The sequence below is a fragment of the Magnolia sinica genome, chromosome 16 (assembly GCF_029962835.1).
Source record: "Magnolia sinica isolate HGM2019 chromosome 16, MsV1, whole genome shotgun sequence".
NCBI lineage: Eukaryota > Viridiplantae > Streptophyta > Magnoliopsida > Magnoliales > Magnoliaceae > Magnolia > Magnolia sinica.
Genome location: NC_080588.1, coordinates 65,081,382 through 65,103,519, shown reverse-complemented (window position 1 = coordinate 65,103,519; position 22,138 = coordinate 65,081,382). Strand labels below are relative to the sequence as shown.

General features: G+C 38.3%; 1 pseudogene; it reads left to right on the top strand.

The window, feature by feature from the left end:
* Positions 1 to 970: 970 nt before the first annotated feature.
* On the top strand, positions 971 to 2,314 carry LOC131228900 (1-aminocyclopropane-1-carboxylate synthase CMA101-like; annotated as a pseudogene).
* Positions 2,315 to 22,138: the final 19,824 nt, after the last annotated feature.

Here is a 22,138-nt window from a genome sequence, read left to right as displayed (position 1 = left end):
AGCGTGCATGAAAAATGATGACGATGTTGATATTATGATAGAGATAATTAGAGATGGATGATGAAGCTTGGAGTAGTGGAGCAAGGAAATTAAAGCTAAGATGGAGATTATTGAAATCGGGTGCCTTTAATTTATCCTGAAACAGGGATCATTGATCGATTGACTAAACTGATCAATTAATCGAAATTCTCCAAATTTTCTAGTTTGCTCATTAGACACTTTTGATCATATTTGATTGATCAAGCATAGAGGCTCAATCGATCGAGGGGTGCTCGATCAATGTCGATCAATCGAAGCTTAGATCAACGAATTGATCGACGGCGTACATGGTTTTGCGTAACTGATGATTTGTTTCCTATTCTGGGTGTAACACTATATATATGGGTGTATGGATTATGGTAGAGAACAAGGAGAACAAAATCATTTTTAGGGTTTGGAAAGGAGGAAACTAGGATTTTTCGCATCCGTGAGTCCATCTAATCTCTTATACTTTCGTTTTCATAGCGGATTGTTCGTTGCTTTGTGCCGCAGTTTTTTCCTATAATAGTTTTCTCACATAAAATTGTGTTTTCTATGTTGCTTTATTTGTGTTTAACTTTGACTTGTTTGATTCTACTTCGGATTTGTTTCCACGACTCCCAACAATTATATCGCCATCTTAAGAGGATTGGCTAGACTGAGATACCCACCCACCTTTTATTGATTGTGAGAGATGCGTTATGTGACTCTCAGTTGGAAAATGCTAGCATACGGTGTGGTCATACACATGGCGAATGTTTATGGTGATTGAGGCCATTGATCTTGTGGGCATCATGTGAATGTGCAGCATCAAAAGTTGGTGATCGGGGCCATATGATCTTGTGGGGCACCATGTGAATGGTGCATCGTTATTTTCTTTCAACTCTCTTTTGATCTCACTAAGTCGTGGCTAGCAGGCTGCCGTGTTGCGACCATGTTCAAATGAGAAAACATGTCAGCATTAGAAGAAATTGGGCTATTTCAAGATTATCATTGCATGCCTGCTTTCAAGAACTTCAGTTCTTGGAAAGGAATTCTCAATGATAGAAAAAAATGGTTCATGATCGATAATGCAACTGGAACCACCACCCAAATAATTCACCTCCAAAATCAAATGCTACTTGATTTCCATAACCCATGCAAGAATCGTGTACAATAAATAAATAAAAAAGATACTAGAAAAAAGTCCACAAACCGCTAAAAAATTACAAGACATTCCTGATTCATCCCGACAAAGAAATAATCCACTACAGCGGGTGGAGATTACAAAAAATAAGTATGAAGTAACTTTTTCAAGAACACAACAAAATTCTTTTGAAACCCAGATGAAGAAAGAAAAAAGAAAAAAGAAAAAAGAAAATCCACTTACTATTGCATAGGGTAGTAATAAACATTTTCACTTTGAGTACTTTGAGAAGAACCTCAAGTATTATTGAGCATCTCTTAAAAAAGCATTGAAACTCTTGAATCTTATACCTTCAAGAAGAAGCAGCCCTTTTTAACCAACTCATCATGGGTGCAAGAAAAACCTTCTCAAATTTGTAACTCTTCCTTTTCTCCCATAAAACTTACCCCACAAACACCCGGGCCCAAAAGCATAAGATGAGAGTTAAAAGGGTTCTTGATCCCCAATCCCTCAAACCCATTAGGCACAACAGCAACCCGAACTGAGCTCAACATGCTCCTTTGATTTCTTGTGGCAGACAGAATCCATCTGGTAAGCGACTAGATCTACTCAGGCACTGTCTTTGACACGACACCAGGCTTTGTTAGCATTGTGGAAGCTGTAATGGATCGAGATGGAAGATTATGAAAATCTTCAAAACCAAGTTCAGATTGCCTATAGTCTATCGAAGGATCTTGGTCTCCCCAGATTTCGAGTCGGTGCAATTTACTCATACAACGATGTAGTTGTGGCTGCTGCAATGAAAATGTTGAGCTTTGGACTAGTTTCTTGCCAGCCTCGGTATCTCCTAGCGGCAACGCTATCCGAACTTCACAAGATACTACATTGTAGAGAACTGCAAGAGGAAGTGAAATGCTTGCATTGGGCATGCAAAGGGCAGGAATCGGATGATTGAAGAGCAATGCCAGTTTGTTTTGTTGGGTAGAGATGAGACACCTTTTAAGCTCTAAAACATTCAAAGGAAAGATGGAATTGTGGAAGAAAATACTGTATGAGGTTGGCTTGAACATCTTTCCAGGTTCCTCTTGCCACTGCACCGATCCTGCAGATTGGTTACACATGTGCTTTGCTAAGATGTCAGGAGAGAACTTTGAAACTACAATGCAATGACTCAGCACCTTCTTGATTTGGATGAGTAAATTGCTTAGTGTAGAAAGACTTAGATTAAGGGAAAACACAAATATCAGTAGGCAAGCAATCTGATATTTCTAATGGTGGGCCTTCAATCACCCTTGTTTCCTGAGATTTCGATCTGCTTCATTTTTGGGCTTATGGATTAAGTGTTACTTCTACACTAAGCAAGCAAACACCAGAAAAACATAAAACTAAGAAAGAGGGAAATGCACGTCTTTACTCTAGATCAACGCTCCAGATCGCGTTCCCCAGCTGATAATCAGAAAACCCATTTGGGTAATGACATTTTCTTCAAATTTCTGATCGATCTGCGCCTGCTTCGGCTATGTTGGATTGAATCAACAAAGGCGCTGAGTTATTGCATTGCAGTTTCAAGTATCTCTCATGCAAGAGGAACCTGGATATATGTTCAAGTCAACCTCATACAGTATTTTCTTCCACTATTCCATCTCTCCTTTTGAATGTTTTAGAGCTTAAAAGATGTCTCATCTTTACTCAACAAAACAAACCGGCATTGCTCTTCAAGCATCCAATTCCCTTTGCATGCCTGATGCAAGCATTTCACTTCTTTCTTTAAGCCTCATGCATTTCTCTGCAATGTATTTTCTTGTGAAGTTCTTGTCAAAGAGCTTCGCTGCTAAGAGATACTGATCGTCTGGGAAGAAACCAGCCCAGAGCTTGACATTTTCGTTGCAGCGGCCACAACTACAGCGTTGTATGAGTAAATCGCACTCGAAATCCGGGGAGACTCAGATCCTTCAGGGTCCTGCGGTCAGGATCACTTCCACCTCCGATCGGGTCTTCTCTGGTCCATCTTGGACATGAAAGTGTCCGAGAACCGCTCTACATCAAGATTGTAGCAATGTAAGAATTAAAAGACAAAACAAAACAAAACAAAAAACAAAGTACCATGGATAGCAGTGGATCAGATTACAATCTTAGTACCGATCACTACGATACCGCCCATTCACATGTCACCCCATAAGATCAACGGCTTGTAAGAATTCTGTAATGTGAGCCTTATTAATCAAGGGTCGAGATTATCTCGATGGTTGGATAGTGTGATCGGGTGCACCAGTGGGCCAAACTAATTTGTGATACATCCAGATATTCGTGTAGTGGCGTGCTACTGCTGTGATACGCACTATAATAAAGTAACCTGATTTGACTACTTACTTTTTGCTACTAAAATCAAGAATATTACAAAATATCTGTGGATCCCATTATGATGCATTGCGCTTTTCTACACCGTTCATCCTGAGTAAAAAATTGAGGCATATCCAATACTCAATTGGATCACGTGATAAAAAAAGGGAATCGAATACTTACCGTTAAAAACTTTGAAGGGCCACTTTTTCTTTTGGCGTGCGCCACTTGAGTGTTGGATCCGCTTCATTTTTTGTCTTATGCTCTAAAATATTGTAATAAAACAGACTGACGGAATGGATATATGATTCGAATTACCTTGCAGTTCAAAAATTAAAATAACATCTCTTGAACCAGTTTGACAGGCACAAATTCCCATGAATTTTCAAACGCAGTGAAACTGTAATAATTACTATTTCCCAGGTATTTTCCATTTCTTTGAAAAACAAACAGGCCCTTAGAGGAACTGGGATTTCCAATTCCAGAGCATTTCAGGGAGGAATTTTGATGGATTTCAAATTATAGAGCTGGGTCCCTTATCCAACACCACTTACAGAAGCTCAATTCCATCGTCTCTTCTACAAAGAGAGATAAGGAAAGGAAGATCCCGGCAATCTGATTGGCCATGTGTATGGCCTTCCGAGAACCCAGACATCTCTCCCAATCCATAAACGGTGGCTGGGGATCTCAACACTACTGATTCCAAAATGGATTTTTGAAAATTCCAAACTTTGAAATGCTACTAGATTCCCGCCAACCCTTAAGATGGGGAGATAATGGGCGCACGGCTCTCAGTGAGCCCTGTGCGCTCTGACCATCATTCTACGTAATTTTAGGGCCCGTTTGGCCGGTCGGATTGGAAGGGATTGGATGGTATTGGAAGGGATTGGAAGTTAAATCCCGGGATTGGCCGGGCGTGCCAAACAGAGTCGGTGGTGTGATCCCAATCCCATGGATCTTAAGACAATCCACTGACAACACCATCATTACCTTTAAATCCCATCCAATCCACCCTAAACCGTTCAAATTTGCCCCGGACGTGCTTGGTTTGAGGGATTGGAAGGGATGAGAAGGTTTAATCCCGGGATTAGCCGGGCGTGCCAAACAGACCGGATTTAGCAATCCAGGGATATAGCAATCCCATGGATCTCTAGACAATCCACTGACAACGCCATAATTACCTAGAAATCCATGCCATCCACCCTATTACCATTCAATCCCTTCCAATCCACCCGGCCAAACGGGCCTTTAGGCGTGCAGTGCTGATTGCTGACCTGATTCTCTGCAAGACCCAGTACGTGGCTTTTCTTGAGAGAGAGAGAGAGAGATCTGTGGTGGAAGTTTCTGGGTGGATGGAAGGGGGCCTTAAACAGAGGTTCGGAGAGACGGGACGGCGGCTTAGAAGAGTAATGATAGTGAAGTTTGAAAGACCATTCGCGCACGTTACCTCTAGAGCACGTCAACCCAGCACACGTGCCATGCGGCACCTGTGTGGGACGTGTATCCAGTGCATGTGTGGGCCCCATGGTAATTACCTTGAACGTGGGTACCTAGCTAAAGACGGACGGTCTTGTCAGCGGCTCCGTGGGGCTATAGTGATGTATGTGTTATATATATATATATATATATATGGCAAATCATTTTAGACGATGAACGCAAGAATAAGAATGATCCGATGCTCGGATAAAAGTTTTGGATCAAGCTGATATTCATGTTTTGCATTCATTCAGTTTTATGACCTTATGACTGGTTGGATGGTAAATAAACAACACGGTGGGATTTAGGAATGGGTCATTGTCACCGCTACTTCATGTGGTGTGGTTCACTGTAGCCTTCCATCTTTCCATCAAAATCTCAGGTTCGCTGCATTATATTAAACTTTGTCATTGAATGCCCACTATTAAAAACTTTTTGAAGCCACAAAAGTTTTGAATCAAGCTGATATTTGTGTTTGCCCTTCATTCAGGTCTTTGTCAACTAATCAATAGGTTGAATGGCAAATGAACATTACATTAGGCCTTATGAAGTTTTTAATGGTGGGTGTTCAATCACCATTAATTTTCTATGGTGTGGTTCATTAGAGACTTTGATCTCCCTCATTTTTAGACTCATGCTTTAAAATGATCTTGAAAAATGGATGAAAGGTGTGGATAAAAATAGATCACATGGAGGGGGCCATAAACTACCGCAGTAGCAACATGGCTACTTGTGCATCAATGGGGACACGGATGTCCTAGAAAGCTAGGTGGGGCTTACTTAGGGCCTGTTTGTTAACTTTTAAAATTAACACTTGGTAATAAAAGTTGTTTGTTAACACTTAAATTAGAAAAGTGCTAAGTGATTTTCCGTGATATTTCGCTGAATTCTTTCGGCAATGGGAGTCTGGCTTAACGGTGAACGCTGAATGCCTTTGTTAATTTTTCTATCAAAAAAAAAATAAAAAAATTGCTTCTAAAATTACCCTTACTACGAATATTTTTTCTCTTTTAAATTGTTTGCCTGATAGAAAATGGACTTTTAACATGTGAAATTTATTTATGCCCCACCATGATTTATGTGTTTGATCCACACCGTCCATCAACTTTTTCAAATCATTGTTAAGCATGCGCCCAAAAATGAGGTATATTTAAAACTCAAGTGAGCCACACCATAAAAATCAATGGAAATTGAATAAAACTCAAGTCGGCCATTAAAAACCTTTCGGGAGCATAAAAGTTTTGGATCAAGATGATCTTTGTTTTTTCCTTTCGTCTGGCTAGTAAGACCTAATCAACAGATTGGATGTCAAATAAACAGTATAGTGGGCCTTAGTAGAATTTTAATGGTGAATATCCAATCACCATTGTCTTCCTGTGGTGTGGTCCACCTGAGATTTATATCGCTCTCATTTTTTATTTATTTTTATTTTTTATTTTTTTTATGAAGCCCTAAAATGAACAGTAAAAATGGATGAACGGAATGGATGAAACACATACATCATGATGGGGCCCACATAGCCCCGACCACCAGCCATGGGGTTGGTGGCAGGGCAGATACGTGTGGTAGGAAGATGAGCACCTACGCTCCTCAAGCTCCGAGTTGTGCGAACCGTTCAAAGGAGATCAAAGTTACACGGGCCCACAGTGATGTATTTATTATATCCACACTATTCATCCATTTTTCGAGATCATTTTACAGCATTAGCCAAAAAATGAATCATATCGAAAGCTCAAATGGACTGCACCAAAAATAGCAGCGGGGACAATGATTTTCACCGTTAAAAAATTTATACGACCCACCATAATATTTATTTTCCTTCCAATCTGTTCATAAGGTCACAAATACCTGGATGAAGAGGGAAAAAAACTTCTGTGACCCCAAAAAGGATTTCAATGGTAGACGTTCAATCCCCAACTGCTTTTTGCATTCTAGTATACTTGATCCTTAGATCTGCCCTATTGTTTGGCTCAAGCCTTGAGACAAGCTCGAAAAATGGATGGACGGTTTGGATATAACACATACTTCATGATGTGACTCACAGAACTTACTGACATCAACACATCAACTACATAGCTGGTGTGTGGTACACCAGCCAATCCGCATCCGTCCGATAACGCGGATTTCCCCCGAAGGACGCGGAGTAGGAAAAAAAATAGCTTGAAACAAAGCTTTTATGGTCATAAGAATGTTTCAACGGTTCTCAGTGAATCCCCACTGTTTCCTCTCGTGTGGCCCACTTGAGTCTTATATCCACCTCTTTTTTGGTTGCTTGTCCTAAAATGAGCTCACCAAATGGATAAACGGAGTATATTTCCTACAAACACGATGGTGGGCCCCACCCAACATCCTTGCGCAGTAACTTCCTGCGAAAGGCTTTCATAGGAAATCCACATCTGCGGAGTAGCTACTGACAGGTTGATTAGCGAGAATCGTTACTAAAGTGACATCACCAAGTTACATGGGACCCACCATCATGTATGTGTTGTATCCACACCGTCCATCCATTTGGTGTTATAAATTTAGTGTATGAAGCAAATAACGAGTCAAATCCAAAGCTCGAGTAGACCCCACAACTGCCATCCACCATTAAAAATTTCTAAGGGTCACAAAAGTTTTCGATCAAGCTGAAATTTGTATTTTTACCTTCTTTCATGTCCGTCTTAACTTATGAGCACGTTGGATCTAAGATAAACATCATAGTAGACCTTAGGAAGGTTTCGTCGGTGGTCGGCATCACTCTTCCCACTTTTTTCTGTGGTGGGGTCCACTCTAGATTTTGATCTAAGTAATTCTCTGTCTAATGCCCTAAAATGATATCTCCAAATGGATGGATGGTGTGGATACAACACATACATCATGGTGGGTCCCACAAAACTTGGTGACGTCACTTCAATAGTGAGTCTCGCTACTCAACTTGTAATTATCTAATCCGCCTCGAGTCCGCTCGTTTTAGAACTTGCGGCTAAAAATAAGATGCATCCAAAACTTAAATGGGCCACATGATAGGAAATAGTGGGAATTTTTTTTTTATCAACGTTGAAACATTTATATGGCCACAAAAGTTTTGTATCGGCTCAAGTTCACGGTGTTTTCACTTTATCTCAGTCAAAATGACCTATAAATAGTTTGGATGGAATATAAACATTAAGGTAGAGTCTAAGAAGGTTTCAATAGTGGGCATTCATTTCCCCCCTTTTTCATCTTGTATGGCCTACTTGAGTTTTGGATACTCCTCATTTTGGTTGAATGTCCTAAAATGAACTCGAAAACGGATGGATGTGTTGGATTTCTTACAAACATCATAGTGGGCCCCACCTAAAATCCTTATGCTGGAACTTTATGCGAAAGGCTTTCGTTAGGAAATCCGTGTCCGTCCATATGCCGAATTTACTGCTAAAGCCACTTTGCAGAATTCCTTGTGCTGGAAACGTAGGTGGGGCCCACCTTCATATTTGTGACAAATCCACCCTGCCCATCAGTTTTATGAGTTTCTTTTAGGACATGGGACTGAAACTGAGGTGGATCCAATAACCAAGTGGGCCTAAAACGTGAGGATTGAACGTCCTGACTTGAAATATTCGTGGGGCAACATAAGGAATTTATCTATTTTTTATGAATAATGATATTTTAACTTTCTCTTAATTAATTAGTTTATTTGAATTTAATAGAATAATTTTATTTTCATTTAATAAAAAAATAATTTCTTTATAATATAAAACATTTCCAAATTGGAAATATGGGCAAATGCATCAAATTAACATATTTCAGACATTTCAGATGTTTATTAACAAACACGTTGTTTTAAATTTGATACTTAATTTTCAGACTTCTCCCATAATTACCAAAAAGCAAACAAGTTATTTGACTTCAAATTTCGGATTCAAGCTTTTAGATTTCAGATTTAACAACGGGCCTTAATGATTATGAGAAATTCATCCCGATCTAGTTTTTTAGACCATTTTAGGACATGAGGCTAAAAATGAGGCAGATCCTAAACTCAAGTGGGCCAAAAAACAATGGGGATTAAGTGACCATTGTTGAAACATTAGTATAGCCATAAAAGTTTTGTATTAGACTAAGGTTTTTTGTGTTTTCAGCTCATCACAGTGAGAATGATCTTATAAACGGTTGCGATATCATATTAACACAAAGGTGAGGCCCAAGAAGGTTTCAACAATTGGTATTTCTTTTCTCATGTTTCTCTCCTGTGGCACACTTTTTTTGATCCACCTCAACGTTGATCCCATGTCCTAACATGATATCGGACAAAGTGGATTTCTCAAAAATAAATCAAGGTAGCCCCACCTTGCCTCCACAGAACTCTTGCAAAAGGAAGCGGATTTGGCTGGTGTACCTCACATCAGCCATATAGCTGATGTATGTCAACAAGTTTTGTGGGTCTGGTTACGAGTTACCTGTTATATTCAAACTGCCCATCCTTTCGGTGAGCTTGTCTTAAGGCTTGAAAAGAAAAATAAGACAAATATAACTATCAAGTGGACCACACTACAAAAAGTAGTGAGAGATTGAATGTCTACCATTGAAACCCTTTTTGGGGCCACAAAAGTTTTAGATCGATATGAAATTTGTTTTTCCTCTTCATCCAGTATTTTTGACTTCATGAACAGATTAGATGGAAAATAAAAGTGATGGTGGGCCCTATGAATTTTTTAACGGTGAAAATCATTATCTCCGCTGCTATTTGCGGTGGGGTCTAGCTGATAGGCACGTGTCATGCAAAGACGAGCATCGACGCTACTCGAGCTCCGAGTTGTTCAAAGGAGTTCAAAGTTACATGGGCCCCAAAGTGATGTATTTATTACATCTACACCTTTCATCTATTTTTAGAGATCATTTTAGAGCATTATCCAAAAAATGAATCATATCTAAAAATCATCTGGACCACACCACAAATAGCAGCTGGGATGATGATTTTCACTGTTAAACAATTCATAGGGCCCACCACAACATTTATTTTCCGTCCAATCCATTCATAAGGTCAAAAAGAACTGAATGAAGAGCGAAAACAAATTTCATATTGATCCAAAACTTCTGTGACCCCAAAAAGGGTTTCAATGGTAGATGTTCAATCCCCCACTGCTTTTTGCAGTGTGGTCCACTTGATAGTTAGATCTATGTTATTTTTCATTTTAAGCCTTAAGACTAGCTCATCAAATGGATGGACAGTTTGGATGTAATACATACCTCATGATCAGACCCACGTAACTAGGTGACGTCAACACATATAGATGGTGTGAGGTATACCAGCCAATACGCTTCCGTTTTTACACCCACCATCGGTAACTTCATAGGGCCCAACCTGATATTTATCAGGTCCATCCAAGCAGTTGATAAGGCCAAAGGAAAGTCTCAAAATTAGCTTGGTCGATAGGAACTTTCTTGGCCCCAACATGTTTTTAATGGTAGGCGTTCCATCACAAGTGTTTCTATGATGGGATCCATCTGAGCTTCAGATCTGGCCAATTTTTGGGCTCATGACGTGAAATGTGATCACAAAATGGATGGACAGAGTCGATCACATACGTACATAAAGGTGGGCCTCAAAGAATCCTACGCAGGTCTACCCCTTGCAAGCAATAACAGTAAAAAATAAAAAGTGTTGGGTAAATCCGTTATTTAGACAAGCTAACAGCATGTTTCTTTCCCTTGGCGACTTGGCGTTAGTCCATATGAAAGAGGGGCTTTATCTAGAAATGGCGTGGTTATACGAAAAAATCCCATAAAATAATAGATAGTTTGGGCCTTTCTTCAAAAGTAAAATTAAAAGAGTTTTCATTTGGTCTAGCAAAATACTAATGATGAATTTTGAATCATTCAAGAAGAACTCAAGATAAATGTCAAGAATAAGCTGTTAAGCATCTTGTCTCTATGATCAGAAAATTCACCACCAAGTATTAGAGATGGTTTTCACCAACAAGCTTGGTATCACCGTAAAATAAAGATATTTATAGTGCAACAAGCTTTTATTTTATGTTTGTTTGTAACTTGATGAATTTTGTCTGTTTCTTGTACAGGATGAAAGTGTAAGGTTTATAAACAAATACAATTAGGACCATGGTACGATTATCCAGATCATTGGTATATTGTGCACCATAATCTGTGGGTCACGCCAAAAGGAAAAAAAAATAAAATCTTCGATTGGAACATGCCGTCTACTAATCTTTGGACTTTGATTTAAGATGGATGTGAACTTATATTTCTCTACTGAGTTGTCTAATTTGTAGGCTAGAGTGTTCGAATCTTGAGAGCAACAAATATACTTAGGTATTATATTTTCCCAAAGAGAGCCACGAAAATCAAGTCCAGCCCAGGACTGGGAAATCAAGCCCGATGTATCTACGGTGTGTGGCCCTCCACCCTCGTCAGTATATTCTTATGCGGGGGTGTTGAAGTCTCTTGATATGTGAGTGCCCCTTTACTCTTGTCAATATGTTTCTGTTAGAGTGAGTGTTAGAGTCCCTTGATATACATTGATATGACATTATCTAATGGCTCAGCTTTTAGAGAAAGTGGTGGTTTGACATACACCGGAATTGGCAGGGTTATCATTTTCTCATCGTAAAGATTTTCTAGGCATCATCCATCTCCGGTGGAGCGAAACAGACCAACTTTCTTGATTTCCAGACCGTGGGTGCCGCTCATTAGAACTGACAGCCCGAGTTTGATTTGCAGAGTTTTGGTTCAAGGATCATATAATTCCTCTTTGGTAGCTTCATGCTTATTTCATTCAGTTTCTCTACATTATAGACCATGATCTCATGTCCAAATGCAGCTCAAGGCAATCATGTATGGAGTTGCTCCAGTTGCAATAACCTTGAATGATGGCAGCTTAAAGTAACTGTAGAATCTCAGAAAATTCACAGTATAACACACGAAGATTTTGAAGGACTTCATCCTCACATGTGATTTTTTTTAATCAAATCGTACGGCTCCTCTTGAAAGAATTTATTTTATTTTTCTCTATGCAGTGCTGCTTTGTCATGTATATTTATAAGATTTTAGCTAATTCCAAGTGTGCATCAATCCCAGCCGTCGACATGCTGCTACATCTGCCAACGTAGAAGACGGGGGTGATTATCTTAACCCCTGCCTCAATATCAGGTGGTCCACAAATGTGCAGGTAGAAAAAAGTTAGGTACCTGTCCACCAGTTCTATGAGCTGTGATCAGTCAGCCATCTGATGAAGTCAATTGGCCTGCTTTTCGAGCTAGAATATCTGCACAGTGGGTCCCATCTGATGGACAGCTTCATTGCTCAAGCAGGTGCCAGCTTGCAACATTTGACTGATAGCTACATTAATTTATGGACCCTTTCCATGTCTGGCTAAGCTAGATTAGACAATCTTTATCACCTTCAATGTATTCTGATTTTTATTTTCTTTCGTATTTGTCTGTTAGTCATCCTGTGTGCTCGTTGTATTCTTCCGTGTAAACCTTATTTGAATAAAGCTATAGGTAGAGAAAACAATAGAATAATTCTCTAAATTGTTAAAAACCTGTTATTCTCAAATTACAGATTTGTAATTTCTGTGAAATAAAGAAAAAATTCAAAAATATTAATGACAGGCTAAAGCATGTGTGATCATGCTGTCCTTAAAGCGTTATTCGCCCCTCACAGTAATTGAGGCTACTAACAAGTTGCAGGCAAATAGCTTATAGGATATGACGAACCTGTGTATGATTTTACATTTAGCAAGCACGAAAAAACTACTAATGAAAATTCGTATACACAGTTTGCTAATAGATTAAAAAACTTTTTTAAAAAATTCCGAATCAGAGAGAAATTCAGAAAAGAAATTGTTGGCTTAAACTACTACACTGGTCTGTTTTTTGAGGACTTGTTGGCTAAGATTCATATTGAACCTTGTTATAGCTTGATCAGAAAACTCTTGAGTTTTACTGGTTCATATGAGAGAGTGATTTGAGTGGTTTGTGATAGTAAAATGAACCATCCAAGCTCTGTTTATATAAGCTAGAGTAGTTTAATGTTTTGGTCCATGATCATAACTCGAAATGACCGTTTCTAATTGTCGATAAGAAAATAGCCATTATTTGCCAGTTTCTAACCGTTTTGCACGTAGAAAAATCAGCTGTATGGTAGTCATTTAGACTCAGTGGCTATCCATTGTTGGGCTAGTCATATACAACAATTTTTGCATGGTCTAATTTATTACTACATGAGCAGTGACACCATGCATCTTAAATGGCTAATTTTAACCCTTACATAAGGCAGACAGGTCTCTCTCAGACCTTTTATCCACAACACTCCGGCCACTTGACCCATGATTATTGTCGCACCGCGACTCACATCCGTCTTACACTGGTGACCGTGACGAAGATCGTGACCGTAACTGTGCCCGTGCACATGCGGTAGTCAACACCCTACTTATTGAGACAAATTTCTTCTCCTTGATAATATGGGACTATTCCCAAAACATAAAAAACTGATTTTTTTACAAATTTCTTTTATACATATTTATATAATTTTTATTGAAAATATTTTTTAATCAAAACATTTCCATAACATAAATTCCCGCTTACATCTCCAATATTACCATCGTATTAGAGCAGGCCATCAAGCATTGAGCCCATCTATCTAAACAACTGTTGTTTCAGCTCATCACCACCGGATGTTGCGGTCCTCGTTGTCGACTCACGTCACTGGCACCCTTGCTTGACACCAACTCTGGTCCTAAAATAGCAGCCCTAAAACCCATCTCCCTGCCACTAGTCTATTGCACGTCTAAATCTCGGAGCCCTAGTACCCAGCCTCAACCGCATTCTCTTCCCCGTTTGAACTCCGTTTGAACCCACCTCGACGCAGCACCATCTCCGGTCGATCTCCATCTTGTGGCTCCATCCACACCCCACCGGCCGCATTATCCCGTTATCACTGATTGTGTAGAGAGGGGCTGAGGTGTACATGCTAATCGAATTAGTAAAATCATCTTGGGGCATGTTTGGCAGCCACTTAACATTTTAATGAAATTGAACCGTAATTAGTAGAGATCAATTTTTTTGGCAACAATTAGAAACAATCCTGATAACCAATGATTTATATAATCCCTAATACATGATTACAATTAACTCAAATGAGATGAACTCATTTTAAGCTGCTACCAAATAAGCCATTAAATATGTTTTTTTTTTTTTTTTTCAGTTGAAGAACATTGTATTTTTTATTTTAAACTTAATTAGATCACTGCAGAAGAACGAACCTTTTTGAGTGGAATACAAAGATAAAGGCTGCATCACCATTGACAACGATGACCGCAATGATGTTTATTATCAGCCCAACCTATTCATGAGGTCAGACAGATCTGGATGAAGAGACAACATAAATGAGACGCCAATTGCATCCTACCCCTCCCAACTCTAGTGCCCACTGTTATGTATTTGTATGTCCATCTCTACCATGGGACCATTTTAAGGTATGTGCACATAAATGAAGTATATCCAACACTTAAGTAGACCACACCGAATAATAAACTTGAGTTGCATTAAATGCACAAAACATTAACTGCAATTTACAATAAATGCAAGAGTCAGCATTTGATTTGACTTATTTTATGTTAATACGTTGAAATGATAATGAGAAAAAGAATAGGCAGCATGGATAAACACATACATCAGGGTGGGCTCACCCACAGGACTGCCGTTTTTCTTGGATAGAGACAGTAGGGGTAGGACGCAATCGGCATCCTATGGCCCAAGAAGTTTTCAAGGGTTGGCATTCCAACCCTACGGTTCCTATGGTGTAGTCCACTTAAGCGTTAGATCTATCTCATTTTTAAGCTAATGCATTAACATGATATGTGAAATAGCAGAAACTTATGGATAAAACACATACCTCAAGGTGAGGCCCACAGAACCCCGGAAACGCATGGATAAAACACATGTTGTATTTTAAATTATTTTAAAATAATTTAGTGTTTCAAAATATCCTACGGATGTGTCTTTTCACTGAAAGGTTATATCCTTTCAGTTTTGTTTTGAAAAGTTGTGTCTTTTGAAGCCTAAGGGTCGCACCGCTTGGGTTTAAACCCAATAGTCACAACCCTTTGTGAAAGGGTGTCTTCACAAAGTCTATAAATAGACTTCTAATTTTAAGTTTTTAGATGGATTAACAAAATCAGATTTCTTCTTAAAAATGTATTCAAGTATTTTCTAGTTCGGGTTAAGACTACAAGTGGTTCGAGCCCGTATATAGTGAGTGCACCGCTGGGACCGGGTCATAGTCGTTGTATCCTGGAGGTCGATTTTTCTGGAAACCTGTTGCACTTGGGACGCTGTCCAAGGGAAGCTAATTCGATTTCAAACCGAGTGACTCACGTCACGCCTCGACTTCTATAAATCGATAAGTTTTATTTTATTTTTAATTTTTAATTTATTTTGTTTAAATAGTTTTTCAAACTCCATATTCTAACAATCTTGAAATCGAATATGTTTGAAAAACTATTTAAAAATTACGGTAACATCTATTTGGTTGGAATAGCCCAAAATGAAATCATACCAGCCCAATTTGTGGGCCATGACTCATATAATCTTGAGTTGTCATATCTCACCTAATGATCAAGATCTTGTAGATACTTCTTATGTAAGTTCTTTGGACCACATGTATAAAAGTGAACATATGCATCGACTGAAAATGGTTAGAGTACTTTAGATCTTGATATCTATAAATGAGAATGATTGGACTATGATCAAACATATAATCTGGAACCCTCATATACCATCTAATGGTTAAGATTTTACATATATTTGTTGTAAGTATTCTTTGGACCACCTATACAAATCATCTAAAAGGCTTTAAGTTATGCACTGGTGCTATAGCCTATTGATTGTTTTTATGTTTATGTCATTGACAATGTCAGTCTATCACACACAACAAGATCAAGTCATATGTAGTGCCACACCAAGTAGGTATCCACTAATATTCACCATTTGTGAACAATGAGGATTGATCCTGGATTTATTTAAAACTAGGATATCAGGGTGGGACACAAGTATGAGGAACTTTTTTAACCACCATACATCTATAAACAAATGAGAGCCACTTTTACAGAAAATCTTTAAAACATAAATGCCATGTGAACCAATGATGGTATTGTACATACGAACACTATCTTCATCAAGTGCAACATACAAAGAAAAAATCTGACTGATCAAATATCCTCAGCATGCACAACTTTCATGTGAAATTATATTTGAAAGTTCTTTTCAGCCTGTAGTTTTTAGCTCTTTTATGGCATATTGTGATTTACGATATCATAAATATTGATATGTCTTGTTTATGGTGGGAATTATTAGATGAATGTTTTGGATAATCATGTTGTGGTATGAAAGTTGTTGAATATGATTTACAAGATCTTAATCTGTTGCCCCATTTGCAATTATCTGTTATTTTGATCACAACATCTTTTGCCAATCCTATGATCTTCCAAAAGTTCTATACATGGTATGATCCAATGTTTGAGTCAAGTTGTGGCCAATATATTACATCTCCAATTATGAATTCATTTCAATCTCTAATAATAATGGTGGATGTGACGCAAAGAGGACAATGGAATGACGAAAAAGATATTTGTGGGTTATTTTTTTAAAATATCGGTTAGAATCATCTATTCTAACTACTGCACATGGGTTTATTCTCTTGTGAGTTTGCTCTCGTAGGTAACATTTTACTACTTTAGCAGAACACCGTCATTTATACACATGCAATCTATAATTCTATATGATATATATTATTGGATAATTTAATCCGGGCCCAATTTTGATGATCAAGATTATTCAACTAATGTGTTAGACTATGTATAATGTGTGTCACCAAAATATTCTTCCATTAAACAATCTTACATGTCCAACTTATAAAGTACAAGTGGATGGTTTACTGTCTACTTTATGATAGGAAATTTTGGGAATATATTTGATGGCGACTGATGGTGGGTAGCACAAGAGTGCATGGTCTGAATTGTGAAAAAATGGGGCCTACTATATCAATGGTGCTAGAACAAATATAACATATCATTTTGATCAAGTGCATGTTAAGGAGTTGATTTTTGTGTGATTGATGTGCATAAAATGAATAGTTATATTAATGTTGATATTTAGAAATGCAATAGAATGCACGGTTACATACTAAGACGTCACTGCACACATGTTTGTAACATGAGTAGTTCATTAGTAAGTCCTTCTTTGTATTTATAGTGACTTAAAAATTAAGTTATAATATGGACCAACCATTAGTATGAATAACCTTTATAATAATGAGTGCACACAAGGAATAAATGAGTATGCTATATTGAACTTAATAAAATCAATAGCCAAGTCTATCAAACCATGGGCCCACTTATCACTGTGTATCTATAGATAACACACATTATTCCTTTTGTATCATTGCATATATCTTGTGGACTTTGATCCATCTTATGTGGATTTATGATTGATATGTTCAAGTCTTGTATTCATGTGTTACATATACAAAATATATTGTTTCCATTATAATATGAAACATTAAATAATGTATGACTTTTGATACATAGATACTCAGATATTGTACATATGTGGAAAAGATCTCATTTATAAAGATTTTAAATTGTGGGGGTTATGTTCTTAGATGCATTACAAGGGTCCAAAATTATAAATCCATACAAATATTATATTTGCCCATGTGGGATGATTGGGCTGATGTATTTTTAAAAATATTACCTTTTGCATGCCCAATAGATAAAAGGTCTAGATATTGTATGTGTATTACTTTTATGAATATTAAGTACTTGAAACTCACATTAAATGAATGATTGTCTTTCTAAAGTTTCACTTATCATGAAGCAAATGGTGACTTGAATTTCTCAAGTGGACTAGTAGTAAATGTGCATTAATTCAATGTTAATTCCATCCGATCATGTGCCAATCTAAGACATGTGTTAGTCAATTCATATGATGGTTCTTACGAAAAAAATTTCTTAATAAATTTATCAAGTGGACCATAGATATATCTATCAAGGCTAAATCTGAAATTGTGGGGGTGCACTCGGATGCATAAACTATTTAACGCATGGAATCCAAGTTTAGTCAATATGTATTTGATAAATGGGTTGACATAAAATTGAAGATTTGCACTAAGAAAAATATATGTTGAATGTTATGGATCAATATGCACGTGTTTTACGTTGATGTGTATGTCTTTAAGACAAGGTGTCTGGAATTAAACATATTGAATGTTTTAATGATCAAATTGGTAGCCATCAAATGAATAGTAGAAAGAAAATTATTAGTGGTTTGAATGCAAAGACGATTGTTGGGTCAATGGAATTTTCAGGCTATATTTTATTCTCATTGGAGGCTGGATTTGGACATTTAGGATTGGTATTCATATGACAGTATAAGTTCATTTGATGAACTATGTTATTTTACCATCAACAAATGTATCTATTGGCCAAATTTATGCACCTATGGAGCCCATTGTTCAATCCATCGATCAAGATACTTGATAATGAACTTGAACATTTCTCCTCGATATTCAGTTGCCAAATATCCATTGATTGTATTGAATTTTAATCACTAATTGATAAATTGGTCAACCTTTCATGTATTAGGGAACATATGATAACATGATAATATTGCGATATGATTATATGAAAGTTATACTCTATTTTAGTTGTCATATGTCTATGCATGACAGATTACTCCAGCCTCTTTATATTGCAGATACAATAATGTCAATTGACTTTATCACCAGTTACTTGAATAGTGGGCTAGTGAATTTGCTTGCATTGTAAGAGTACATTTAAAGATAAGAAAGTTGGTTGTATTCAGAGCCGATGATACGACAACTATCATAATAAAAGCGATGTTCAATATCTATTACTTGATGGAGTCATAATTGTTGACTCTATGAGGATAGAAATGAGTTCAGTATGCTTTGGCTTAAGATATGAATAATTAAAGAGGCTACAACTGACTGTCAAAGACTTAATTGAGGAGCAAAAGGAGGAATCAGCCTTAACAGAGGCTCATTTATGAGTAGCTGGTTGGTGAGGCAATAGCTTACCAATACGATGATCCGTAGCTAATCTGAAAGGATGATTAACCACAATGAGACTAAGACATGGCCAAACTCGTATGAGAAAAAAGCCTGATGGAGCAATGACGGGTGGAGGTAAAAGGCCTACGGGTCATAAATCCTCTGACCAAGTGACTATCTAAAAGATTAGTCAATGATACATCGAAGGGAATGGGGCTGAACTTAATATATGAGCTACCAGTGTTGGTAACCCAACCTATACGAGTAGAGATCCTATTAGATAGGTTCAATGAGTAAACAATAAGACACAAGGTAGACGATTGCACTGATATAAATGAGCCCCTTTTATAGTGTACAATGCGAGCAGCAACGCAAAAGGATGAGTTTTTAGAACTCTTAATGAATCCATAGCCATATATTTGGTGGTGTATACAGTTACTGCATACACTTAATGAAATTCACCTATATGGGTGTGGAGGTGGAGGCCGCTTCCTATGAGAATGTAGACGAATTTTCTAAAGCACTCATGAAATTCAGGTAATGGTGCATGACCGAAACGCACCGAACCACAAAATCACTTATAGCGGAAAAGTTGTGTGAGTGGCATGTACTTGCAATCTACATCAAAAGGAATCAGGTTCAAGACTATAGTGTCACCTGATTCCTGTAGTCCTGCCATGTTTACTCTAATGTTGGTTCAAGTCTATGGTGACACCTGCACCATTGCACAACTCTTCCATCTTAACCTGAAATGTCAAAAATTTTGAAACAAATGGGGGATTGTTGTATTTTAAATTATTTTAAAATAATTTAGTATTTCAAAATATCCTACGGATGTGTCTTTTCACTGAAAGGTTATATCCTTTCAGTTTTATTTTGAAAAGTTGCGTCTTTTGAAGCCTAAGGGTCACACCGCTTGGGTTTAAACCCAATAGTCACAACCCTTTATGAAAGGGTGTCTTCACAAAGTCTATAAATAGACTTCTAATTTTAAGTTTTTAGATAGATTAACAAAATCAGATTTCTTCTTAAAAATGTATTCTAAGTATTTTCTAGTTCGGGTTAAGACTACAAGTGGTTCGAGCCCGTGTACAGTGAGTGCATCGCTGGGACCGGGTCATAGTCGTTGTATCCTGGAAGTTGATTGTTCTGGAAACCTGTTAAACTTGGGATGCTGTCCAAGGGGAGAAAATTCGATTTCAAGCCGAGTGACTCACGTCACGCCTCGACTTCTATAAATCGATAAGTTTTATTTTATTTTTAATTTTTAATTTATTTTATTTAAATAATTTTTCAAACTCCATATTCCAACAACACATACATCAATGTGAGCCCCCAAGGACCCTCGGTGGCTGGCTAGGTCATGGCGATCTCTTGGTGCCCTCGCTCTCCTTTGCATTTCGTCAATGAACGCTTGTTTTACAAAAGAAAGAAATTATACTCCGGAGAGGGTGATGATACGCAGGCACTTAGAAATGGCATACATGCCATGTAAGTAATGTAATTTAACTATCCAAGTTAAGCATCCAAATCTAGGTGTATCATGAATCAGAAATTAAGATTATTTGATCATTTGGTATCATATTGGTGGATATTTATGGATGATTGAAAATGAAAAATATCTAACGGTTCTGCTTTAACAAAAATGTGTCCACAAAAATCACAGGTTAAGATTGCTAAACTATTCTGATTTTTGGACCGTGACTTAGTAGATCTCACTATTTGTTCGGTTTAAGTTGTGTTGATATATGACACGTGTACAATATATTAGTGCATGTGTATGGAGCCTTATACGACTGCCATAGTACAAAGCCCGTGCCCTTCTGCATGGTTGTCAACGGGCCGGGCTGGGGTTGACTTTTTGGGCCGGGCCTATTTAAAACCTGAATTTTGTCTGACTCGAGCCGTGTGCCCGCTTGGGAAGCTAAATTTGGGCTCACAGTAATGTGCGTAAGACATCTACACCGTCCATCATTTTCTACGGCTCATGTTAGCCCGTGATCTTAAATTACATCGATCGGAGATTTAAGTAAAACACACTGCAGGAAACAGTGGGAATGGAAGTGCTCACCATGGAAACCCTACCGGAGTACACCATGATGTTCGTATGCCATCCAAACCGTTCATAGGGTAATTCTACGTGGGATGAACTGAAAACACAACTATTAGCCTGATTGAAAACTTCCGTGGCCCAATAAAGGTTTCAATGGTAGGGGTTCCATCCCCACCGTTTCCTGTAGTGTGGTCCACTCGAGCTTTGGATCTGCATCTATTATTTGGGATTATGCCCTGACATGAACTGGATAAACTGATGGACAGTGTGGATTTCTCACAGACATCTCAATGGGCCGCACGTAGCTTCCGACCACAGAAATTCCGTGGGTGGGAAGCACAGGCAACTGCGTCCGAAAAACAGCGGCCCCACAACAACGTCCACCCATAGGGAGGCGAATGGTCAATGCCGCCGGCCAGCAGGAAGTTCCTGTAGCGGAAGCTACGTGGAACCACGGATATGTCTGTGTGAAATCCACACCGTCCATGAGTTTCACCAGCTCATATTTGGACATGAAACTAAAAATGATTTAGATAAATAGCTGAAGTGGTACACACGTTAGGAAAAAGCGGGGATGGAAACCCAACCGTTGAAAGTTACCTGGGCCCCAGCTTGATGTTTAAATGCCATCCAAACTGCTCATAACGATATTTCCATTGAGATGAACTTGAAAGAAAAAAATCAACCTGATCTAAAAATTCTGTGGCCCCAGGAAGGTTTCAATGGTGGGCGATTATATCCCCACTTTCTTGTCATGTGGCCCATTCGTGTTATAGATCTTCCTTGTTTTTCGCCTTATGTCTTAGAGTCGTATGGAAAAACTGATGGACGGTACGGATGTCGCCTGGATATCACGGTAGGTCCCACGTAGTTTCCGCCTGGGAGGGGCACAGGAAATTCGCGTACCGCCCACAGAGTATTACTAGTTAGTAGTTCGCAGTTACCACTCTTGCCCGTTTTGGCATTTTCACACCGGAAAAAAGACAGGTACATCTCGGGAGCACCCAGAGTTTATGATCCATGAGATCTTAACCGCTTCTATGATAGTTGGTAATAGTCGATAGATTATCCAAACT